The sequence below is a fragment of the Notamacropus eugenii genome, chromosome 6, assembly GCF_028372415.1.
Source record: "Notamacropus eugenii isolate mMacEug1 chromosome 6, mMacEug1.pri_v2, whole genome shotgun sequence".
Lineage (NCBI taxonomy): Eukaryota > Metazoa > Chordata > Mammalia > Diprotodontia > Macropodidae > Notamacropus > Notamacropus eugenii.
The window spans coordinates 130,726,425-130,753,768 of record NC_092877.1 but is presented as its reverse complement, the minus strand read 5'-3'; the positions used below and the strand labels follow the sequence as shown (position 1 = coordinate 130,753,768).

Genomic DNA, 27,344 nt, shown 5'->3' with positions numbered 1-27,344 from the left:
ATTTCATTTTTTATCACTGTTCCAAATGTACAAAAAGAATTAGAAAATAATCCCCAGTGCAACTGCCCTCTCCCTTCAATATTTCCCCAACATAAATAATCCTCCCCCATCTTCCTCTCCCCCCAAAATATCTACTGGTCCTTGTGTTTCCATTAATAGTGCACCTAAAGAAACAGCTTAGCAAAAATTAAACAGAATTCAAATGGCATCCACGTTGTCCACTCATCTTCAAGACACTGACTACCCCATCACTGGTGAAAGAGTCCTTATACAAAGTGGTCTGTTTCTGGCTGCTGCTTTAGAGATCTTCCTCTGCCTTCTTCTTTTTGGATTTTTCCTCTTGGATCACAGGAGGATTTGTAGCTTCACTTTGCAGGTAGTTAGTAAGGTCACTAACTTCACAGCCACCTTCATATTTCTGTGCTTTCTGCTTATTATTGGCTGGAGAGAAATAGAGGGCAGGGAAGCCTCTAACTTCATATGGAGAAGGCACATCATTGACTATATCATCCATCTTTGCTATGACAATATTGGGATCTTTGCTGAGCTTTTCTCCCAACTCCATGTACTTGGGCTCCAGGTTTTTATAGTGATCACACCAAGCAGCATAGAATTCTATCAGAACATCTGTATCAGTATTCACAGTTTCATCAAGGTTCTCAGCTACCATTACCTTCACAGGTCCATCATAACTCTCTAGCATAGGTTCAGACTTTAAATATCTCCTCAGGTTGCCATGAAAGTAATTCTGAAGAACTGTCAAAGGTCTTCCTATCACAGTAGATCTCCTCTTCCATAACATATTTCTCTCCTTTTGCAGTTTTAATAGCAAGAACAGGCACTCCTCCAAAGAATTTTTCCAAGCCAAAGTCAGAAAGTTCATGGCTAAAAGTTTTTTGACTAGCAACAGCAAAGTTGAGCTTCTTTTCAGTTTCCAGGAATTTCTGTGCCACCATCATTACTGCTTCTCCAGTAGTTGCATCCTTTATCATTCATCTCATAGTCTACATCACAGTAAGCCACAAGTCAGTCCCTGTCCTGGAATAAGTCTTTGTTGTCTTCTGTCTTGTGAGGGCAAATACCAAAAACATTCTCCAGTATGCATTTTTTTCTTTTGTTACTGGTTGTCTTAATATCTGTATACTGTATACTGCCTTCCTCAAATGTGTTAGCCAGATGTGGAGGCCATAACAAAGTAATACCCTCTCCATCAGCATTATGCTACCTCACCAGAGTATCAACATTGGTGTGTGCAAAGTAGTTTTCTCTCAAGTTTGTAGCTGCTTTTAAGAATTCCAAGTGAGATTCACTGAATAAGTCTCTGAAGAAACCCACTACAGAAGCATCTTGGTCATTAATGAACTTCTCAAAATCTTCTGCACTCATGAGACGAACTGAGGCAAGTTGTGCCTACTTCTTCAGATGACCCATAATTCCATCAGCTGTCCAAGGAACATCATAGGCACCTGATTCTTCACAATTTCTAAATGCTTTCAGAGTGGGATAGTCACTGACTCCATATTTATTACAAGTAATTGAGTTGGCAGTACAGTCAAACTTTGCCAAAGGAACTTTTCCTTTAAGCCTGGGTGCTGCAGCTTCATATTCTGGGGCAAGCCTCTTAAAATGTCCACACCAGCATGAGGCTGGCACTGCACATATAGGCCACACACCACTCGAAGTTGTCATGCATGAGTTCCAGCACATTGAGGGTGGCATCAGCAGCTGGACAGGCCACTGCCAGGAGCAGCACCAGATCCCCAGCTCTGGTCTTTTCAGCAACAACGCTTAGAAATCCTCTATTTCATTGAAGTTCCATTTTTCCCCTGAAATATGATACTCAGTTTTACTGGGTAGGTGATTCTTAATTTTAATTCTCTCTCCTTTGACCTCTGGAATACATTTCAAGACCTCTGATCTCTTAGTGCATAAGCTGCTAAATCTTGTGTTGCCCTGATTGTGTTTCCATAATACTTGAATTGTTTCCTTCTGGCTGCTTGTAATATTTTCTCTGTGACCTGGGAAGTATGACATTTGATTACAATATTTCTAGCTTTATTTTTGAGATCTCTTTCAGGATTTTTGCATTTCTATTTTACCCTCTTGCTCTAGAATATCTGGGCAGTTTTCTTTACTAGTTTCTTTTTTTAAATTTATTTTTAACACAGTTTATAACAGATAAAGCCATTCAAACTTTTGGTCAGGTGATACATCTTTTTAAAGCATTTACAATATGGACCACAAGCGAATTTTTTTAAAACATTAACCACCTGAGACACAGGTAATGTTTATGTTGCTAACTTCACAAGGTCTTGATCTATTTGTCTCCACAGTATTACTAAGAATTAAAGGACCCTAACTTAATGTTGTTGGTCTACAGTTCTATGACTAATAGCTTAATTTTAGACAGTCTTGGATGTTCCTCTACCCATAATCTATAACTGAATAGATCTGGTAATAAGCTTACAAACCTTTTGACTATAGGAAATTGCCACCAATAGTAAGGACATTGCAGGGATACAATATCTTCTCAACTTCATGTCAGTTCCAGGCAGGATTAGATTATCCACCTGCATTCAGTCAGGCTTAAAGTCTGTCAGGTGTCAGTGGGAAAACTGAGTCAGGAGAATCCCACCTCAGCCCATATTGAACAGCCGCTCTCCCACCCTTCCCTTGAGATCACCTATGCAGTTCATACCAGCATCTCATTAGCTCACTGACGTCATGTATTGAGGCTCAGATTGCCTTTCTTGCTACCCATACCTGGAATTAGACTCAGAAGAACATTCACTTAATAGTCCCATAGCATCTAAAAATGGCAAGTTCCAATAACCAGGTTTCAAATACGATTAGAGTTTCACTTTGGCTAAGCAACATCTTTTGAAGCAAGTCTTAAGTGGCTTACATGTCTTTCTATACATATTCTAGTTTCTGATTAAATAGCAATCATACAATCTAATTTACCATTAAAACCTTGACTTTTCCATCAATGCCAAATTTTACCAGAGGTTACCTTTCTCTTGGAAATTTAGACTGAAAGTCCTTTCTCCAAACTAAAGATGTCATTGATTTATTCTCAGCCATTAATTCAGTATATTGTTTTAATACTAATTGCTTTTACCTCACTTTGTAACACGTCCAATTTTCCTTCCCATCACTCCTCTCTCCCCGCTTCCTAATACCTTGTATTCTGATTACTCCTTCCCTCAATGTACTCTCTCCTTCATCACATTCCACTCCTCTCCTATCTCCATCTTATCTCTTTTCTTGCAGGGCAAGATTAATTTCCATATCCCTATCGCTGTAGTTCTTATTTCCCCATTATATGCAATAAAAATTCTGAACATTTGTTTCCAATATTTTGAATTTCAACTTCTCCCTCCCCCCTCCTCCTTCCCCAGCCCCACTGAGAAGGGAAGCAATTCAATACAGACTAAATATGTGTTGTTTTGCAAAAAGACTTCCGCAGTAATCATGTTGTGTAATACTAACTATATTGTCCTCTGACCCACCCTATTCCCCTTTATTTTCCCCCTTACAAATGACCTTGTCCCTTCTTGAAAGTGTTTATTCTCCCATTTGCCCTCCCTTCTAACATTCCCCTTGCTCCACTTGTCACCTCCTCTGCTACTTTCTTGTGGTGTATATAAATTTTCATATCAAATTTAGTGAGCATGTTATTCCCTCCTTCAGCCACCTGTGGGGAGAGTAGCTTTATTTCCCCCCCCTTTCTCCCTTACCTCTTCCATTGAATAAGATTTTTCTTATCTCTTTTATGAGTTATAGCCTGCCCCATTTCATTACTTGCTTTCTCTTCCCGGAATTTTCCTCCTTCACCCCTTAATTTTTATTGTATTTTATTTTATTTCTTTGTGTGTATGTGGATATCATCTCTTCTGATATAATACACCTTGTACTCTCTATCTATCTATGTGTATGTGTGTGTATGTGTGTACAATCTCTCCAACTACCCGTATACTGAGAAAAGATTCAAGAGTTTAAAATATTTTCTTTCCATCTAATAATGTAAACAGTTCAGCTTTAGAGATCCTTTTACGATTTTTCTTTTCTGTTTACCTTTTCATGCTTCTCTTGATTCTTGTCTTGGGAAGTTAAATTTTTAAACCCAGATCTGTTTTTTTCCTCAACATGAAATCTTCAAATTCGACTATATCACTGAATGACAGCTTTTTCCCTTGAAGCATTATATTCAGATTTGCTGGGTAGGTGATTCTTGGCTTCAATCCCAGTTTGACTTCTGAAATATTCCACTCCAAGCCCTTTGATCTCTTAATGTTGAAGCTGCCAGATCCTGTGTTATCCTGATTGTATTTCCACAGTACTCAAATTGTTTCTTTCTAGCTGCTTTCAGTATTATCTCCTTGATCTAGGAACTCTGAAATTTGGCACAATATTCCTAGGAGTTTCTCTGTCTGGGTTTCTTTCAGGAGGTGGACAATGAATTCTTTCAATATCTATTTTGCCCTGTGATTCTATAACATCAGGGCAGTTTTCCTTGATAATTTCGTGGAAGATAATTTGCAGGCTCTTTTTTTGATCATGGCTTTCAGGTAGTCCAATAATTTTTAAATTATTTCTCCTGGATCTATTTTCCAGGTCAGTTGTTTTTCCAATGAGTTCTTTCAACTCATCTTCTATTTTTTCAAATTTTTGGTTTTATTTACTAACTTCTTGGTTTAACTCATAGTCATTTGTTTTCCTGGACTCAATTCTCTCTTTCAACAAATTATTTTGTTCAGTGAGCTTTTGAATCTTCTCCTCCATTTGGCTAATTCTGCTTTTTAAAACTTCCTTTTCTTAGTTGGCTTTTTGGACCTTTTTTTCCCAATTGAGTTAGCCTCTTTTTAAAGCTGTTATTTTCCTCAGCTTTTTTTTTTTTTTTTTTTTTGGTTTTCCTTTAGTAAGCTGCTAACTTATTTTTTAAGGTCTTCTATTGCCTGAGCTAAGTTTAAGTCCCCTTTGGAGGTAGGGGCCTTGACTTCCTGTGACAGAATGCCTTGTTCTTCCTCATCTGAAGGAATGTGGGGAGACACCTGTTCCTCTAGAAGGTAACCTTCTATGGTCTTATTTTTTCCCCTTTTCTGGGCATTTTTCCAGCCAGTTACTTGATTTCCCCCCTTCTTAACCTACACTCTCCTTTTAACCTGCTTATTGTCAAAAATGATTTGCTTCTTATTTTTATCTCCCCTAACCTGCTCTCCCTTCTATCAGCTCCACCCCATTTCCTTATTCCTTCCTTTCCTACATTCCTTCATAATAATATAGATTTCCACCCTGAATTGAGTATGGACATTATTCCCTTCTCAAGGAAATACTGATGAGAATAAAGTTCATGTGCTTCCCTCCCTGCTTCCCCAAATTTCCTCACTGTCTGTGAGATGAGAGATCTCAAAACCTCCACTGTTGCCACTGATTCTGTCACCTCAACGTCTGCTTCTATTTTGTTGTGGCCTAGTCTGTCCTAGTGCAGCATACACTACTGTCTCACATTGGTGCCACAGCCCTCTTCCTGTTGACTTAATTTGTCTTGGGTGGAAAAATTATTTTACTCTCACTTTTTGTGGGTACTGTCACTATAGAATTTCTTTAGAGTCATTATTTAAGGGTATTTGGAAGCCTTAGATGGAGAGGTCATTCAAGTCCCTGCCTATTGTCTGCCATCTTGGGCCTGCTTCTCAGGTCTTAGATTTTTTTTGTTGTTGTTGTTGCAAAAAATGGCCATACTATTGCATCTAGAATAAGACTCAGTAGGAAAGAAATAATCCTTGCATTAAACTATCCAGCATTGTCAATTTATCTTGTATCTATCTATCATTTAAAGATAACAGGAGAGGATATTGGTGTTGAGAGAGAATCTTTTAATCTAGAACAGTTTCTATTTTTGAGGAAGGATTTGGAATTATACTAGTGAGGGCTATCCCTAGAGGTTTAAGACCTGAGAAAGGTAACATCAAGAATTTCTTCCTTCTCCCTACTTTATCTCTATTCTCGAATTTTTCTTCCACAAAGACTAATGAACTTTAAATAGGTATCAAAAGCACCTTTGAATAATTCATAAAAGTCCAGTGTGAGTAATGTTCAGATTAGAGGACAATAAATTGAAAATGGGTGAATTTTTATAAAATGAAGGGTATTCAGAACTATGGCATAATTTGATTGTATAGCTATAAATGTGTTATTATGGTAAATAAATAAACAAAATAAAAAAAAAAGCTATGCCCAAATCTCGACTCCCATTCAATCTACTCCTTATTACTAATTGCCTCTCTGAATCACTGTTAAAGTGTTAATAGCATAAAACTTGGATTAAATTCTGATTGATGGGCTCATTTTCCCTTGCTTGCTACTTAAGGAGTTTTGTCTCAAATATCTCAAAAGTTCTTCTTCTTTCTGCTCTGAAAAATGATGGCAACAAAATCATGGAATATTCATCAGGAATAGAGAAAGCTTAAATTTAGTACTAAGGAACTCCTTTAACTCTCATCTTTATGTCCCATCCTCTCTATTACCTTACAGATATGTAGTTTCCTTACAATATGCCTTTAAAAATGTGTTGTAATGGAAGATTTCAGAACTCATTCACATTAAAGCATAAACAACCTACCACATGCTAAAGTATTATCTCTTCCAGAAGGCTTTGCATTTTTAATTAAGAAACTAAAGTTAATGGAATGAAGCTTGCTTTAGTGGAATCCCAGGCATTGCAATCACATAGTGGAGTTGTTTTGTAAGTGTGGGTCTTGATGATGCTGCCTAAATCACAGCATTTATGCAGTTCTATAAAATAAGGTGGTTGGCAGAACTCTACTGTCCTTTCCTACACTAACATTCTGTGAAAGTAATTACTTCTCTGAGGGTTATCTATTCTGTCTACCTAACACATTAATCTTGTAGCCTCAACTTGCTGCCTAATAATATATGTCAAACACTGCAACATATTGCACAATGGAGATGTAGCAAAAGATGCATACACACACATCAAACATATACTCTGTTTAGGACACTATAGAATTAATTTGGCTTCAGAAAATTGTGACATATTTTATTTGAATATACCAGTGAACTGTGTTGGTAGATGTTCTTTGGTTTGAATATCTTCACTGAATGGATTTGAAACATTCCAGCTATTTCTCTGTACCCTTTTCCACTCTATGGGAAAGAGATTGTTTCTAACCACCCTGCACAGCTCAACACACAACTTGAATTATCTGAATATCACTTTGCTTATCTGTAAAATGTGGAAAAATATTTCTTGATTGCAACTCAAGGGGAGTGGAGTCAAAATAGTGGAGAAGAAGGATGCACCTGTAGAAGCTTTCCATCATACCTCATTAAATACCTGTAAAAATGATTGTAAACTAATTCTAGAGCTACAGAAGCCACAAAACAACAGAGAGAAAGATATTTCCAACCCAAGACAGCCTGGAAGGCTGACAGGAAAGGTCTATCAGACCAGGCATGGAGCAGAGCACAGCCCAGCCTTGGCCATGGACCTTGGAATGGACAGTATCAGAGTAGGTCTGAGGGAGCAGAATATTCAGTAGCAGCTGCAGTTTCCACATTGCTCAAGCCACAAAGATAATTGCCACCTTCAAAGGTCAGTGAAAATGCTCTTTCACCTGGATGAGAAGGGAACACAAACTGGACCTGCTATCAGCAGCCACTGCAGCCTCAGCATCCATTTTTGGAGCCTTCAACTTAAAGACACTAGGGCAATTGAGCTTTTGATTGGGATCTCAGTCATAAGTGGCTCTCCTGAATTGAGGAAGAGTGCTGGCAGTGGAGCTGGGAGTGGCTCTGGAGAGGGAATCCTACTGGAAGATCCTGGGAAGAACAGAGTGCTTGTGGTTGCTCTCAGAAGAGATCAAAGTCTAGGAGAGGAGTTTATTGTGCCCTCTTGGAGGAACTGAGAACTTAAAGGCCTCCAGAGTATACCATCATCTTGGCAATGGACTCAAAAATCAAGTAACAGGCTGGGAAAAATGCCCAAAAAAGAGAAAAATATATAACACTATAGGAGACTACTTTTGTGGTGAACAGGTATTTTCTTCCATCTATTTGGATGAGGAATAACAATGCCTACCATCAGAGGAAGATGTAAAAGTCAAAACTTCTTCATCGAACACCTCCTAAATAAATATACAATGGTCTCATACCGTAGAAGAGCTCAAAAACGATTTTGAAAATCAAGTAAGAGAGGTGGAGGAAAAACTGGGAAGAGAAACAAGAGCAATTTAAGAAAATCATGAAAAGGAAGTTAACAGCTTGCTAAAGGAAACACAAAAAAAATGCTGTAGAAAATAACATTTTTAAAAATAGGTTAACTCAGTTGGTAAAAGTGGTCCAAAAATCCAATAATGAGAAGAATGTTTTACAAACCAGAATTGGTTAAATGGATAAAAAAAAGCTCAAAAGATCACTGAAGAAAATAGCTCTTCAAAAATTAGAATGGAGAAGATGAAGTTTAATGACTTTATGAGAAATGAAGAAATTTAAAAAAAAAAAGAAAAAAGAGAAGATAATGTGAAATAACTTATTGGAAAAACAACTGACCTGAAAAATATATCCAAGAGATACATTTTTTACCTGAAAGCCATGATCAAAAAATGAGCCTAGACATCATCTTTCATGAAATTATCAAAGAAAACTGCCCTGATATTCTAGAATCAGAGGGTAAAATAAATATTGAAAGAATTCACTGATCATCTCCTGAAAGTAATATAAAAAGAAAAACTCTTAGGAATATTGTAGCCAAATTCTAGGGTTGCAAGGTTAAGGAGAAAATAATGCAAGAATCTAGAAAGTAACAATTTCAGTACTGTGGAAATACAATCAGGATTCCACAAGATCTAGCAAAATCTACATTAAGGTATCAAGGGTTTGGAATATGATCTTCCAGAAGTCAAATGAACTGGGATTAAAACCCAGAATCACCTACCCAGCAAAAATGAGTATAATACTTCGGGGGGAGCGGGGAATGGTCATTCAATAAAATAGAGAAATTTCAAGCATTCTTGATGAAAAGGCCAGAGCTGAATAGAAAATCTGAGTTTCAAATCCAAGAATCAAGAGAAGCTTGAAAAGGTAAACAGGAAAGAGAAATCATAAGTTGAATTGTTTACATTCCAACAGGGAAAAATAATATTTGTAACTCTTGAAAGTTTTATCAGTATTTGAGTACTTGGAGGGATTACACACACACACACACACACACACACACACACACACGTATTATACACACATATATATATATACATACATACATATATATGTACATATGTGTATATATATACACATACATATATATACATACATATATACATATGTATATATACATATATATGTATATATATATGTGTGTATATATATACATATATATACATATATATATACCAAGAGCACAGGGAGAGTTGAATAGAGGGGATAATATCTAAAAACATGAAATTAAGGGGTGAGAGAATAATATATTGGGAAGAGAAAGGGAAAAATGGAATGGGGCAGGTTATCTCTCATGAAAGAAGCAAGAAAAAGCTTTTCAATGATGGGGGAAAGGGGGGAGGTTAGAGGGAAAAAGTGAGGCTTACTCTCATCACATTTGGTTTCATGAGAGAATAACATGCACACTCAATTTGGAATGAAAATCTATCTTACACTACAGGAAAGTAGGGGAGAAGGGGATAAGTGAGGTGGGGCAATTATAGAAGGTAGGGTAAATGGGACAAGGGAGTAATTAGAAGTGATCATTTTTGGGGAGGGACAAGGTCAAAAGGGAGAATTAAATAAATAAGGGATAGAATAGGATATAGGGAAATATACTTAATCTTACACAACATGACTGTTATGGAATCCTTTTGCAAAACTACACATATACAGCCTATTTTGAACTGCTTGCTTTCTCAGTGAGGATGGCTGGGGAAGGAGGAAGGATTAAAAGTTGTAAATCAAAGTTTTAGGAACAAATGTTGAGAGTTGATCTTACATGCTGGGAAATAAGAAATTGAGGTAAAATGGTATAGAAATCTATCTTGCCGTACAAGAAAAAAGAGAACATGGAGTTAAGGGAAGGAAGGGGTGTGATAGTAGGAGAGCAGATTGGGGGAACTGGCAATCAGAATGTATGACATTTTAGGGTGGGGGAAGGGGAGATATGGGGAGAAAATTTGAAACTCAAAGTTTTGTGGAAATGAATGTTGAGAACTAAAAATAAATAAATAAAAATAATACTTAAAAATATTGCAAATTAAATAACCCTAAAAAAGTGTTAGGTAGATAATATTATTCTGTAGTGTCCCCTCCTTTCCCTGCATTCCTGCTCTGCTAAATCTCAAATCCTTGGTATCCAATGAAGATTATGTTTCTCTATTCATTCTCCAAATAGCACATAAAACTAGTTTATCAAACTTGATCTAAAAAAATTTGCTCTATAGCTTGTGCCAACTTTTTCCACATCATGGTTTTCAGTGCCTTTTTATGTGAATAACCCCACAAGATTAAAGCTTAAAAGTGATATGTTCTTCTTGGCCAAGGCTATTCAGGAAATGATTCTCTCTAAGCCTCTAACAATTATAATTCAGCAAATTTTTAATCAATCAATTAACATTGTTTTAAGTGTCCACCATATGCCAGACACAGTCTTAAGGGCTATTTTACATGCAGGGATACTAAAGCTTAGAGAAGTTAAGGCATTGTTTCATTAACAAAAAAAAAAAAAAAAAAAGAATGTGTCAGAAGGTGAATTCACATGCTGATTTGTAATCCTTTAAGAACTGAAATTTCTAATCTCCCCTTCCTTTCCCACCTTTGTGACTTACCACATAATATGGAGGAAAATTAAACTTCTGGCCAATTCAATCATGTGTGTAGACTTCTTAAAGCCGTTTAAGTGAAAGAGCTGCAGAAAGAAAAACTGGTTTCACATTGTTTTCTAGCAACCACAGAACCATAGATTAAAGCTGAACAGATCCTTTGAGACCATGCCTGTAAAACCTGTGGCCCACCAAAGGAATTAGGGTACCCCTCCAAAATTGTAGAGAAAAACATCCTTTATATGTAGAGCAAATTCTATGAGGGGCCACAGGATGTGCAGGCCTGTTTGAGACTCTTTAGTTCAAGTCTGTTATTTTACACATGAAAAACAAAGGACTGCAGAGGTTCAATATCTTGACCAAGATCACACAGTTCATAACTTACAGAGCCAGGAATCAAACTGATGTTCTCTGACTCCAAGTCCAAAAAAGAAAAAAAAAATTCCCTCTCTCTCTTGCCATTTTATTTGCCATCTTTATTGCCACAATGGCAGAATATTTTGGAAATAAAACTTTAAAAAATCTAAATGACTGTTTTTACCTTTTTTTCCTACTGTACCATTGAAATTGAAATAATATTTTGTGTTATTTAAGGCACCTAATAATGTTGTCCATTCCCATAGCAATCTGCATTCTATATTCTGTTTGCAGGAACAATGTCAGTGATTCAAATGCAATAGTCTATTTTAACTTGAACTAAATTGCATTTTCTCACATGCTAGGAGTTAGAAATGAGTCCTTTGAATTAGGTTTCTGCAAATCACTTCCATTTTTTTTCAAATCATTTTTCATTTCATGAAGATTTGGTTAAGAGTCACATTCAAAAATTTATCAGTGTAGAGAGATAGAAATTCCATTATTTCAGTCTTTTTACTAATTATAAAAGCTCAGTGATTTGTCATTGAAAAATAAGAGCATGAATTATTGAATAGAGTATTTAATGGTCTCCATTTATGCTTGAAAGATATGAAATAATCCATTTTTACAATCATAGAATCTTAATATATGCATTTGGGAGCTATGGATATATAATTGAAAGGACAGTTTATTTGAGTTCATTTGCATATTGCATGTCATTTATACTGTTTCTCAATTATGGTCACTGGAAGTCACATGACATATCAGAAAAGAACAATGTCTTATTAATAAAATAGGATGTATAATTTTACTTGGATATTTTGTGTAATTTTTAAAGGGATTGTTATAGATCCAAAATCATCAAAGTTATGTTGTTAATGTGAGACTTAAGCATATATCATTTATCAATATATACTCCAATTCTACAGAGGCTCAATACCTTTATTGATGTGGGATATCCAATGACAAAGATATCCACTGATAAAGATCATAACAAATTCATGCTTTCTCAATCTTGATAATTTCCACCTATTCTGTCCTTAAACTTGCCATAGTTGGTCTCAACATATACGAGCTTATTTCATGTTCTCTCAGCATTGTATGATTACTTACTAAGCACAGCGGTTTTTCATTTACTATCTCTGTCAGTGTAAGAAGCCTATTTGTTTTTCCATTCAATGGAAAACAATTGATCACCTATTCCTTTGATTGATCAATATTAATATTATTTTTGTTGTTGTTACTCCTTTCTCATAAAGTATATGTGAACTTGACTGATGGAAAACTATCAGAAATATCTGGTCATATTTTAATTCTATCACAAATATTATGTGGAAGATGATCTACTGCTAAATTTTTTAAGGAATACTATCTCTTGTAGTCATTTAAATGTTATCTGTAAGTGGTACTGAGTTGCTTAGCCAGAATGTCTTAGAAGGAAAAAAAAAAGGGCCACTATAAAATCTCATTTAATTATATTTCCTATTCAAGTATATCTTCATCAATAACAGGAAAATGCCCTTTATTTAGTTTGTCAAATATTACTTCAGTTTTATCAAATTCGTTCCTTTTTTGATGTTTCTAATTCTGAGAACAGTATGCCCATCACTTCAAATTTTCAAGGTAAAAAAGGGTCCGTTTTCCCAAATCACTCAATTCAAAAACCATTTAAGCAGCACCAGAAAAAAGAAAAAAAGGTTATACCTTAGAAACTTATTTGCCCATATTTTTTCAAACCAGAATGTTAACAAATATGACTCTCTATTGACATTTCTATGTATTATTAATGGCTGTTTTAAATTTTGTGGTGCATTGAAAAGAGTATTGGATTTGGAACCAGAAATTAATCACATCCCTGTTTTGCTACTCAATAACTATTTGACTTTAGGCAAGTTTCAACCTCTCTGGGATTCAGTTTCTTTCTCTGGCAAATATGAACATCATTCTGGATGACTTCAAAGTTCTCATATTTCTCTAAATCTATGATCTTACCATCCTATGTCATATTCTCACCTCTAAGAATATTTTTGTAAAGTTTTGCTCTGTGAATCAATATAAAATATTAATAAATTTTGGTATGATTTCTATAACGCAAACCTAAGGGAATATCTTATAAGTAAATTTATTTATTGTTTCCTTTTGACATCAACATTATCACTTTGATATGGTTGGAAAATCTGTATTAGGTAAAATTAAATAATGCAAATATCTGACAACAAAATCACAAAGTCTAAGATTGCTTTTTCTACTGCCATCTATCCTTGCTCAAGCATATAAACATAGTCTTGTTATTTTTGAAATAGAATTTACAAAGCCCAAGTGGGATAACTTAAATATAAATTATATTTCCATTCTAAGTGAAATTCATCTAATTTAACTAGTCGTTATGGTAAATAGTATCATTATAGTAGTATCATAGATAAGCTTAATGATTTGTTTATGTCCAAAGCCATATCAACATATAACACTTAGGGAATGACCAATATAAAAACTAAAGAAAGAAAAGGAAGAAGGCAACATACAATTAAATAGTTTTCAATGGCCTATAATGTAACTGAAAAATTTGTAGTATAGAATAATAATGATTTTATTTCTCCTTAAAATAATCTATATGAATAAAGATACTCACATGAATTTATTGGAAAAATCATCTTATTTTTGTTTTAAATAATCATTTTCAGTTTCAAAAGATGTTTTTAAATTCAAGTATGCCATCAGTAATACATCTCTTTCTAACCATCCTGTCAGAGGAGTTAAGAAAAAAAAAACCAAACACTGAACAGAAGCCTGAAAGTCATCCTTAGAAAACAAATACATACACATACTTAGAAAACAAATCCATACACATACACACACACACACACGCATACATACATACATACATATATATATATATATATATATATATATATATATATATATATATGTAGTGGCATATACATAGTATATACCACACAAATTTGTATATACATATTCATATATACTGCAGTGATGCACTGTCCTATAAGAATTATTGGTATACTGTACTCAAGAGTAGACTTATTTTTCTATTGTTTCCAAAATATATCAACAGGTTTGACTTTTCTTCTTCTTCTGTGTTTTTCTAAAAATGTGTCCTCAGTAATTATGAACTTTATTTTCTTTTTTTGTCTGCCAACCCTGTAGTTTTCCATGATGCTGTAGCAGATGTGCTTTTTTTCTATGATTCCACAGTTATGCCAGTACTGGGCATCAGGATTATAGCAGTATATGGGAGGTCCCTGTTTTGTTCTTGACTTTTATTGGCAGCCATATTTGATCTTAGGAAAGCCTAGAGTATCTGCTGATGAAGGTATTCCTCTCTCATTAGGTACTGAATTATTCTAGACAGTGTTCCCTCTAGGTTTTTCCTTTCCTAACTGGAGATACCTCTCTTCTTTTCTCATATAACTTATCTTAAGTGATGCAGTGTCATGATGAAGAACTTTGTTTTGATATAATTATTTCTATTTGCCATCAAATCTTTCAACTTTCCACAAGATTTATCCTTTTGTTTTATCTAAGGGAGTTTTTATCTCAAGGGTATTTTGCCTGTCAAATTCAAAAGAATAGATATCATGGAGGTGAATTCAAGATGGCATAGTAAAGGAAGGGACACAACTGGGCTCTCCCTCAAGACCTTAAAAACTTTAAAATAAAGATTCTAAACAGACTTTAGAAAAGCATAACCAAGAGAAAGATGGAGTGAAACAATTTCTTAGCCCAAGACAACTGCGGATGCTGTCAGGAAAGGTATATTGTATCAAGGTGAGAGAGGAGCTCAGTCAGCCATGTCAGCATAGGGAAGGTCCTAGCAAACCAGTAACAGGTCTCAGGCCACTGAATTAGTAGCAGAAGTTGTGCTTTCCAAATGTATCAGCCCATGGAAACCAAACATAACTTAGAAGGTCAGCAGGAAAGTTTTGTCTCATCTGAGTGAGAGTGGAGCACAGTGTAGCATGAGCAACAAAAGCTCAGCCCTTCAGCTCCTGCTGGGAACCGCAGAATCATCATCTGGGGCTGCTTCCAGGACTGTCAGGCCACAATCTATAAAGAGGTCATTTAACTGGTAAGAAAGATATAGTAGAGGTCTCTTTGCTAGGATTAAGGAAGAACTTTGTTTCTCTATCTATACTCATATCCTAGATGAAGTCCTGGGTGGCAGTCACAGGGCCAGGAAGATCACTAGCATACCAGAACTTGTGTCTACATTGGATCATGGATAATTCTCACTGATCTAGGGCAGAGAACAATGTTTGTGGTTACTCACAGACCAGAGCACAAGCCAGGAGATGAGTAGATATACCTTGCTTAGATCATACCACCTTGAAAGAACTGAAAACTTACAGATCTCAGAAGGATCTCTGCACAAAGCACCTGAATGTTGAGACAGTGCACCTTCCATACTGGAAGGAAAATCCTACATTAACAAGGACTTAAAAGTTAAATGATATGTTGGGAAAATGAGAAAACAAAAGAAAAAAATCTGACTCTAACAAGTTATGATAGAGATATGGCAGTTTAAAACACACAATCAGAAGAAGACAACAAATTCAAAGTTACTATATCCAAAGCATCCAAGAAAAATATGAATTGGTCTCAGGCCTTAGAAAAGCTGAAAAAGAATTTTGAAAGTCATAAAAGAGAAATAGAGGAAAAACTTGGAAGAGAAATGAAAGTGATACAAGAAAATTATTAAATATTAGTCAACAGCTTGGTAAAGGAGACTAAAAAAATGCTGAAGAAAATATCACTTTAAAAACAGACTAGTTCAAATGGTAAAAGAGTTCCAAAAATTCAATGAGCAAAAAAATGTTTTAAAAAGCAGAATTGACCAAATGAAAAAGGAGGTACAAAAGCTTAGTGAAGTAAATAATTTCTAAAAAAAAATACAATGGGACAAATGGAAGCCAAAGACTTCATGAGAAACCAAGAATAATGAAACAGAACAAAGCAAAAAATAGAAGACCATGTGAAATATCTCATTGGAAAAACAACTGAACTGAAAATGAATCCAGAATATATCGTGTAAGAATTAGTGAATTAATTGAAATCCATGATGAAAAGGAGCCTAAAAATCATCTTTCAAGAAATTATCAAGGAAAACTTGCCTGATATTCCAGAGCCAGAAAGAATTGAAATAATTCACTAATCAACCCCTGAAAGAGATCCCAAAATGAAGCCTCCCAGGAGTATTATAGCCAAATTACAGAACTCCCAAGTTAAGCTGAAAATACTGCAAGCATCCAGAAAGAAAAAAATTTAATATGGTGGAGCCACCATAAGGATAACACAAGATTTAGTAGCTTCTGCATTAGAGTATCAGAGGGCTTGGGATATGATATTTCAGAGGGTAAAGGAACAAGGATTACAGCAAAACAATCACATACCCACAAAACTGAGCATGTTCATTGTGGAGGAAAAGTATGTATTCAGTGAAATAGAGAACTTTTAAGCATTCCTGATGAAAAGACCAGAGTTGATAGAAAATTTGACTCACAAATACCAGACTGAATAGGAGCATTAAAAGGTAAACAAGATAGGGAAATCATAAAAGACTTAGTAAGTTTAAGTTATTTGATTCCTAAATGCACTCATAGGAATTTTCCCATTGTTAGGGTGGATAGAATGAGTATATATAGATGGAGGGCACAGGTGAGAGTTGAATATGAAGGGGTAATATCTTCAAGAAATAGAATTGGGTGCAGAGACAAAATGGCAAAGTGAGAGCTTCCACTCATCTAAACTTTTAGACAAACTCCTTCAGATACCCCTAAAAAGAGAATCTGGCCATGTTTTGGAGGTGCAAAATCCAATTTGAGACAAATTGTAGCAGATTCACAGACCAGGACAGACCAAAAGATCAACAAGAAGGATCTGTTCCAAGGGAGTGAGCCCACAGCACACAGCGCAGAGTGTTCCACAGTGGTGTGACCAGGCAGGAGACCCCAAAGGCAGGCTCAGGCAGCAGCAACATGGCATAAAGGTGGAGTAGCAGCCCACAGCAGGAGACCAGGAGAGCTAAATAAGTGACAGCCATCTATTCCCAGGTATCAGCTGCAGCTCCTTCTGAGATTTTTAGTCCACAGATTAAATATCTGTAAGCTACCTACTTGATCTTCCTGGAGCCAAAATGTTAGAATGATAGGTAAATGCTCTCTCCCTCTCCCCTCGTTGGCCTCAAAAAAACCATAAAATATTTACCTTTAAAAATCCTGGATCAATGGGAACAGGTGAAGGGGCAAACAGTCTCGCAGCACCTGAGGCTAGGAAAAGGGCTAAGGAGAAATCTTCTTACTGTGCCAGGGGCTAGCCAGACGTAGAGGAGCCCCAGGGGAGATAAAAAACTCACATTAGGACCCAAGCATGTCTCAGACCTAGAAGAGGAGTTCGGGGGGAGGGTGGTGGGGGTGGAAACTGGCACTAGGACCCAGGCATGAGCTGTGCTTGCTTTTGCTCTAACTCAGCTGAGGAGACCAGGCCACTTCTCTTCCACACTTAAAAAGCTAGCCCCAGGGCTAATCCTGGAAACACAAAACAAAAGGGAAAACAAAAGCACATGCACTGAGCTTTCCCACTACAACAGTTCAACAACAGATTCTCCAGTTTGTAATTGAAAGACCCAGAGGCTACAATACACAAAGCCTCACCATCATGAGCAAGAAGTAGAGCCAGAAGGAAAAGACTATCAAATCTTTCTATGAGGACAAGGACCAAAACATGAACACCAAAGAGGTCAATAGTGAGACTGTATTCCCATCTGAAACTTCAGAAGGGACTGTGAACAGCTCTCATGCACAAATAGCTCTCCTGGAAAAGCTGAAGAGGGAAATAGAAAAAAAAAAAAACAAAACTGGCTAATGATTTTAGAAACATGAAAAAAAGAATTCACTGAAGAGAACAGATCTTTAAAAAGGAAAATTGACCAAATGGAAAAGGAAGCAGAAACCTAACTGGGAAAATTGGACAAATGGAAAAGGAAGTACAAAAACTTACTGGAGAAAATAATTCCTTAACAGGAATAATTGGACAGATGGAAAAGGAGATGCAAAAGTTAACTGAAGAAAACAATTTGATGAAAATTAGAATTGGACAAGTTGGAGCAAATAACTCTATGAGACATCAGGAGTCAGTCGAACAAAATCTGAAGAATGAAAAGATGGAAGAGAATGTAAAATAACTAATTGGAAGAACTACTGACTTTGAAAATAGATCCAGGAGAGAAAATGTAAGAATTTTTGGCCTACCAGAAAGCCATGATGAAAAAAAAAGTCTGGAAAATATCTTCCTAAAAATCATCAAGGAAAACTACCCAGAAGTGCTAGATACAGAGGACAAAATAGTCATCAAAGGAATCCACCATTCACCTCCCAAAAGGGATCCCAAACTAAAAACACCAAGAAGTACTGTTGTCAAATTCAAGAACTATCAAGAGAAGGAGAAAATACTACAGGGAACCAGAAATTATCAAATATCAATGAGCTACAGTCAGGATCACACAGGACCTAGTAGCTTCTACATTAAAAGATGGAAGGAATTGTAGTCTAATATTCCGTAAGACAAAGGAACTGGGACTACAACCAAGGATCAATTACCTAGCAAAGTTCAACATAACTTTTCAGGCACCAGATGGATATTCAACCAAATAATGGATTTCTAGACCTTCCTGATAAAAAGACCAGAACTCAATAGAAAATTCGATCTTCAAACACAGATCTCAATATAGGAATAAAAAGGTAAACAAGGGAAAAGAAAAACGTGTTATTCAATTTGAACAAACTGTTTATATCCCTGTAAGGGAAGGTGATATGCATTAATCTTGAGAATTGAACATCTATTATGAATCATAAAAGGGACATAAATAGATAGAGGGAAAGAGTATAAAGTAAATGATATGATGATAAAAATGTGATTCAAGCAGGTGAAGGGATTGTAACAGGAGATGTAAAAAGGAGGAAGCAGAAAATGATGAATTACAACACACAAAGATATACAAAATTATACCATAGTAGAGGGAAAGAGATGAGAGAAAGGAGCATTGTTTGAGAGATACTCTCATCTGATTTGATTCAAGGGGGAAACAATAAATTTAAGTATATGAATATAACTAGCTCTACAGCAAGTAGGAAGGAAAAAGGGAAGAGAGGAGAGGGGAAGCTAAAAGAGGGGAAGAAGTAGTAAAGGTAAAGGAGAGTAAAAGGGAGAGTGGTTGAAAGAAGGAAGGGAAGACTGCAGGAAGTGGTGGTCAAAAGTGATAACTCTACTGAGGAGGTGAAGGGAGACAAGAGAACAAAAAGCACAAATGGTGGGAAAGAAAATGAAGGGAAAAGCACAGACTGTAATCCCAACTGTGAATGGGAATGGAATGAACTCTTTCATAAAACTGAGATGGATAGCAGAATGGTTAAAAAGCCATAATCCAACAATTTGTTGTTTACAAGAAACATATTTGAAACAGGGGGCTACACAGAGGGTAAAGATAAGAGGTTGGAGCAGAATATATTGTGCTTCAGCTGACGTAAGAAAAGTTGGGGTAACAATCCTAATCTCAGACAAAGCAAAAGCAGAAATAGATCTAATCAAAAGAGACAAGAAGGAAAATATATCCTGCTAAAACGCACCATAGACAGTGAAGAAATATCATTACTTAACATGTATACTTCAAGTGGTATAGCATCCAAATTCTTAGAGGAGAGGTTGAGGGAGTTGCAGGAAGAAATAGACAGCAAAACTGGTGGGGGCCCCAACCTTCCTCTCTCTGAACTTTATAGATCTAGCCTTAAAATAAACAAGAAAGAAGTTAAGGAGGTGAATAAAACTATGGATAAGATAGGTATGATAGATATCTGGAGAAAATTGAATGGAGATAGAAAGGAATATAGCTTTTTCTCAGCAGTACATGGCACATATACAAAAACTGACCATGTTCCAGGGCATAAAAACCTCAAAATCCAGTGAAGAAAGGCAGAGATAGTCAATGCATTCTTTTCAGATCATAATGCAATGCAAATTATGTGTAATAAAAGGCCATGGAAAGATAAACCAAAAATTAATTGGAAACTAAATAGTCTACTCCTACAATTGGAGTGGGTAAAACAATAAATCATGGAAACAATAACCAACTTCATTACAGAAAATGACAATAATGAGATAACATACCAAATCTTATGTGATACTGCAAAAGCAGTTCTTAGGGGAAGTTTTATATCTTTGAATGCCTACAAGAACAAAACAGAGAAAGAGGAGATCAATGGCGTGGGCATGCAGCTGAAAAAGTTAGAAAAAATCAAATTGAAAATACCCAAGTAAATACCAAATTGGAAAGACTAAAAAACAAAGGAGAGATCAATAAAACTGAAATTAAGAAAACTAATGAATAATAAATAAAACCAGTAGCTGGTTTTATGAAAAAACTAATAAAATTGATAGACCTTTGGAAAATTTGATTTTAAAAAAATAACAAGTTATCAGTATATAAAAAATTCCTGCAATGAGGAAGAAATTAAAACAATAATGAGAAATTACTTTGTGCAACTTTATACTCATAAATTTGAGGACCTTCACGAGATGAATGAGTATTTTAAAAAAATATAAATTGCCCAGATTAACAGAAAAGGAAGTTGAATAGCTAAACAACCCCATCTCAGAAAACTAATTTGAGCAAATCATCAATGAGCTCCCTAGGAAAAAAATCTCCAGGACCAGATGGATTTACAAGTGAGTTCTACCAAACATTTAAAGAACAGTTGATTCCAATATCATATACACTATTTGGGAAAACTGGGGAAGAAGGAGTACTTCCAAATTCTTTCTATGATATAGATATGGTTTTGATACCTAAATGAGGAAGAGACAAAGAAGAGAAAGACAATTATAGATCAATTTCTCTAAAAAATATAGATGCAAAGATTTCAAATTAGATTTTAGCAAAAAGAATACAGCAACTTCTCAGAAGAATAATACGTTATCATAAGGTAGGATTCATACCAGGAATACAGGGCTGGTTCCATATTAGGTAAACTATTAGCATTATTGATCATATCAATAAGAAAACTAACAGAAACCATTTGATTATCTCAATAGATGCAGAAAAGCTTTTGACAAAATGGAACATCCATTCTTATTGAAACCATTGAAGAGTATAGGAATAAAGGGAACTTCCCACAAAATAATAAGCCGTATCTACCTAAAACCTTCAGCAAGCATTATTTACAATAGAGATAAGCTAGATGCATTTTCAGTAAGATCAGGGGTGAAGCAAGAATGTCCATTATCACCACTATTATTTAATATGGTACTAGAAATCTTAGCTATAGCAATTAGACAAGATAAAGAAAATGAAGGAATTAGAATAAGCAAAGAAGAAACTAAGTTATCACTCTTTTCAGATGATTTGATGATATACTTAGAAAATCCCAGAGATTCAAGTAAAAAAACTACTTGCAATAATAAACAACTTTGGCAAGATGGCAGGTTAAAAAAACAAACCCACAAAAATGTTCTGCATTTCTATATAGTAGTAACAAACTCAACAGCCAGAGATAGAAAAATAAATCCCATTTAAAGGTAGGGTAGACACCATAAAATATCTGGGAGTTTGCCTGCCAAAACAAACTCAGGAAGTATATGAACATAACTACAAGACACTTTTCACATGAATAAAGTCAGATCTAAGTAAGCAGAAAAACATCAGTTGCTTGTGGGTGGGCCAAGCCAATATAATATAAAGGAAAATTTTACTTAAATTATTTTACTTATTTAGTGTCATACCAATTAAACTACCAGATAATTATTTTCGAAAGCTGGAAATAATAGTATCAAAATTCATGTGGTGGAACAAAAGGTCCAGAATATCAAGGAAAAGAAATCCTAGGGAAGGTGGCCTATCACTACCAGATTTCACATTGCATTATAAAGCAGCAATTATCAAAACCACTTGGTACTGGCTAAGAAACAGAAAGGTAGACAAGTGGAATATGTGCGGTACTCAAGACACAGTAGACAAAGAATACAGCAATCTACTGTTTGATAAACCCAAGGACCCCAGTTTCTGAGATAAGAACTCACTGTTCAGCAGAAATTGCTGGGAAATTTGGATAACAGTGTGGCAGAAGCTAGGTATTGACCCATACCTGACACCATACACAAGAATAAAATCCAAGTGGGTACACAGATTAGGTACGAAGATTGATACTGTGGAGAAGTTGATGGAGTAAGGAATAGTGCATTTATCAGATTTATGGAGGAGGGAAGAATTTTTGACTAAAGAAGAGATAGAAAGCATTAAGAAGTTCAAGATGGATAATTTTGATTACATCAAAATGAAAAGCTTTTGCACAAATAAATCCAATGCAAACAGAATTCAGAGGGATGTACAAAATTGGGAAAGAATTTATACAGCTAATATCGGGGATAAAGTCCTCATTTCTAGAATATATACAGAACTGAGTCAATTGTACAAAAATACAAGTCATTTCCCAATTGATAAATGGGCAAAGGATATGAACAGGCAATTTTCAAAGGAAGAAATTAAAGATATTTATAATCATCTGAAAAAAATGATCTACATCATTATTGATTAGACAGAGGCAAATCAAAACAAAACTGAGGTACCACATCACCTGTCAGATTGGCTAACGTAACAGAATAGGAGGATAATAAATGTTGGAGAGGATGCGAGAGAGTTGGAACTCTAACATATTGTTGGTGGAGCTGTGAGCTGATCTAACCATTCTGGAGAGCAATTTGTAACTATGCCAAAAGGGCTACAAAAATGTGCATACCTTTGACCCAGAATTATTGCTTTTAGGACTGTATCCCCAAGAGATAATAAAAATGAGAAAGGGTTCCACATGAACAAAAATATTTATAGCAGCACCCTTTGTGGTGGCCAAAAACTGAAAATCAAAGGGATGCCCTTCAATTAGGGAATGGCTGAATAAATTATGGTATATGAATGAAATGGAATACTGTTACACTATAAAAAATGATGAACAGGAAGACTTCAGAGAGGCCTGGAAAGACTTATATGATCTGATGATGAGCAAAAGGAGCAGAACCAAGAGAATTTTGTGCATGGCGAAGACCATAATATGAGAGAGTTTTTTGTGGTAGACTTGGAACTTCATAGCAATGAAAGGACTTAAAAAAAAATTCCCAATGGTCTTCTAAGGCAAAATGCCTTGCACATGCAGAGAAGGAACTATAGAATTCAATCGCAGAGTGTAGCAGATCATTTTGCGTATGTGTGTGTGTATGTGTGTGTGTGTGTGTGTGTGTGTGTGTGTGTGTATTATGGTTTGGTTTGTTATATGATTTCTCCCACTCATTTTAATTCTTCCACACAGCATGACTATAGTGAAAATGTATTCAATAAGAATGTATGTATAGATCCTATATACAACTGCATGCTGTCTTGGCGAGGGAGGGGGAATGGAGGGGAAAAACATCTAAGTTATATGGTAGTGATTGTAGAACATTAAAAATAAATAAAATTAATATAAAAAAAGAAATAAAATTAAGGACTACGAGAGGAATTTGTGGCAGAAAGGGAAATGGAGCGATCAGTTAGGGTAATCTATGTCACATAAAAGAAATAAGTGATAGCTGATACAATGTAGGGGAAGAAGTGGGAAGTAAAAGAGAATAAGTGAACCTAACATCAAAATTGCCTCAAAGAGAAAATAAAATACACACTCAATTGAATATAGAAATATATCTTACCCTAGAGGAAAGTGGGAGGGGAAGAGGATAAGCAAAGGCAAGGGGTTAATGGAAGGGAGAGCATATTGTGTTTGAGGAAACAATCAGAAGCCAAACATTTTTGAGGGCGGACAAGGTGAAAGGAGAGAGAATAAAAAGAATGAGGAAGGGGGGAATAGGTTTCAGGGAAATACTGTTAGCAATATTAATCCGGAAAAGAATTGAAAGAAGTTTCTCTGGTAATGGGCTCATTCCTTGAGCATATAGAGAACTGATTTACATTTTTAAAACTAAGATTGAAAAATTGATCGTGCAATTGATAAATGATCATAAGATCTTAACAATTTTCCTGATGAAGCAAACAAACCTGTCTATATCCATATGAAAAAAAATTCTCTTACTTATTATTTATTGGAGAAATGCAAATTGAAACAATTCTGATGTACTATCTCATGCCTCTTAGATTGGCTAATAGGACAGAAAAGGAAAATGATGGATTATGCAAGGGATGTGGGAAAAATGAGACATTAATGCACTGTTGGGGGAGTTGTGATGTGATTCAATTGTCTGTAGAGCAATTTGGAACTGTGCTCTAAAGGCCATAAAAACATAAATTCCCTGTGACTTAGATATACAACTGCTGGTTCTGTATTCCAAAAGAAGTTTAAAAAAAAAGGAAAGGACCTGTATGTGCAAAAATATTTGTAGCACCATATACAGCATTTTCTGGTGGCAAAGAATTGGAAAATGAGAGGATTCCCATCATTTGGGGAATGGCTGAACAAAGAGTGCTGTGTGATTGGGATAGAGTACTATTGTGCTATAAGAAATGATGAGCAAGATGCTTTCAGAAAAAAACTCAGAAAAAAACTAATATGAGGGGATGCAAAGTGAAATCAAGTGGGTAAAAAGTAACAGCAACACTGTAAGATACTCTGCTGTGAATGACCTAACTCTTGTTAGCAATTGATGTCCCCTACTAGTTCATTTTTCTTTCTATTCCTTTCTGTAACTTCTTTAACTTCTCCTCTAAGAATCTGGATGCTACACCACTTGGAGCACCTGTGTTTAGTAATAATATTACTTCACTGTCTATAGGATCTTTTAGCAGGAAGTAGTTTTCTTCCTTATTTCATTTAATTAGATCTATTTATGTCTTCCTTTGATCAGGATTGCTAACCTTACTTTTTTTTCTTTTTACTTCAACTGAAGTATAACATATTCTATTCCAACCCTTTACCTTTACTCTGTTTGTTTCCCTCTGTCTCAAATGTGTTTTTTTGGTAAACAGCAGATTGGAGGATTATAGTTTTTCATCTATTCTGGCACCCACTACTATCTTTATCTATCTCTCTATCCATTTCCCTTCCACATTATGCTTTTCCCTCTGCTTTCTCTCCTTCTCTTCTCACTAGAGGTTTGCTTTTTATGCCACCTCCCTCAATCTGCCCTCTATTATATCAACCCCCTCCCTTTTCTTTCCCTTTTCTGCTACTACTACTTCCCTCAATTCTATTTGTCCCTCTCTCCTCCCTCCCATTTCCCCTCCCACGTTCTATAAGGTGAGTTAGATTTCTGTACCTATGTATGTTATTCCCTCTTTTAGCCAAATCCAATGAGAGTAAGGATCAAACAATGCTCATCTCCCTCCCTTCTTATGTTGAACTGCATTAGGTCTCTGTGCCTCTTCATGTTATGTAATTTATCCCTTTATTCTTTCTCATTTCCTCTTCTCTCATTACAATCCCTATTCACCACTTAATTAGATTTTCTCATCAAATGAAGTGAACTTAGGCCCATACTCTCTGTCTATATATATCCCCTTTAAAATGTCCTAATAAAGGTACAGTTTGCAAGGGTTACAAGTATTCTCTTCCCATGAAGGGATACAAACAGTTTGCCCTTGTTAGGTAAGATTTTTTTTTCTTTCCTGCTTACTCTTTCATTTTTCTCTTGTGTCCTGTATTTAAAGAACAAATTTTCCATTCAGACATATATTATTTTTCCATCAGTAAAGTCTGAAAGTCCCTTGTTTCATTGAATGTCCATCTCCTCCCCTGAAATATTATCATCACATTTGGTGGGTAGTTGATCTTTGGTTGTATTCCAAGCTCCTTTGCTCTATGGAATATCATCTTCCAAGTCCTTTGATCTTTTAATGTGGAAGCTGCAAAGTCCTATGTAATCCTGACTGTGGCTCATGATATTTAAATCATTTCTTTCTGACTGCTTGAAGTATTTTCTCCTTTATCTAATAATTCTGGAATTTGGCTGCCATATTCCTTGGCATTTTCAATTTGCTATCTCTTTCAGAAGTGATTGTTGGATTCTTTGGAGGACTAATTTACCCAATGGTTCTAGGATCTTAGTGCAGTTTTCCTTAATGACTTCTTGAAAGATACTGTACAGGCTCTTTTCTTCATCATAGATTTCAGTTAGACCAATATATTTTAAAAATATCTCTCTTGTATCTATTTTCCAGATCACTATTTTTCCAATGAGATATTTTGTTTCCTTCTATTTTTTTCATTCTGCTTTGCTGAATCTTGATGTCTCATAAAATCATTAACTTACATTTGCTTAAGTCTAATTTTTAATAATTTGTTTTCTTCAGTTAGCTTTTGTACCTCATTTTACATTTTGCCAATTTTATTTTTATAGGAATATTTTTATAGTCTATTTTTGTACTTCCTTTTCCCAACTATTGACACTCTCTTACACACCTCTCATTTCTTTTCTCAATTTTTCTTCTACCTCTCTTATTTACCTTTCATAGTCTTTTGTGAGCTCTTCCAAGCAAGCTTTTGGTCCTTGAGTATTGACAATGTTGTCCTTTTCTGAATTTTTGTTTTGATCTTCACTGTAGCCATAACAGTTTCCAATTTTTTATTTTATTTTATGTTTTGTTTTGTTGTTTTCTGCTCAGAATGTTTGCCAATTTTCTGGCTTTTGGAGTTTACCATTCCTAATGGAGCACAAAGAGTATTGACTCAAGTCTCTTGTGCTGCTGAACAGTACTTGGTCACTGTCATTGTGTACTGGGGCTTCTGGTGGTGGCAGCTGGATGGTTTAGGGCTCTCATATCTTTCCTGGTGCTCCTAATGGTGATTGGTATGTGCCAAGGCCAGGTGGACTTTCTATGCATTGTCCCAGGGTACACTGAAAGCTTGCTGGGGGGAGAGGGTAGTCTGGCCTCTGGAGGATGCCTCATTATCAGGGCTGCATTAGAGCACATATAGGTTCAGCTGTTGGTGTACACCTCAGGGTGGTTACCTGAACTGGCATCCAATTGTTCCCCTGGCTGTGCCAAAACATGTGAGGAATCCTGTTGTTGTAGCTTATCTTCTCCACCACTTGGGGCTCAGGGTCTCCTACTGGTTTGCTGACATGGGGCTTGCTGCTGGCTTGCTGGGAAATGTCCCATTCTGTATTACTCCTCAT

General features: G+C 35.7%; 1 pseudogene; it reads right to left on the bottom strand.

Annotated features, from left to right (window-relative positions):
• Positions 1-248: 248 nt before the first annotated feature.
• On the bottom strand, positions 249-27,344 carry LOC140512136 (protein disulfide-isomerase A3 pseudogene; annotated as a pseudogene).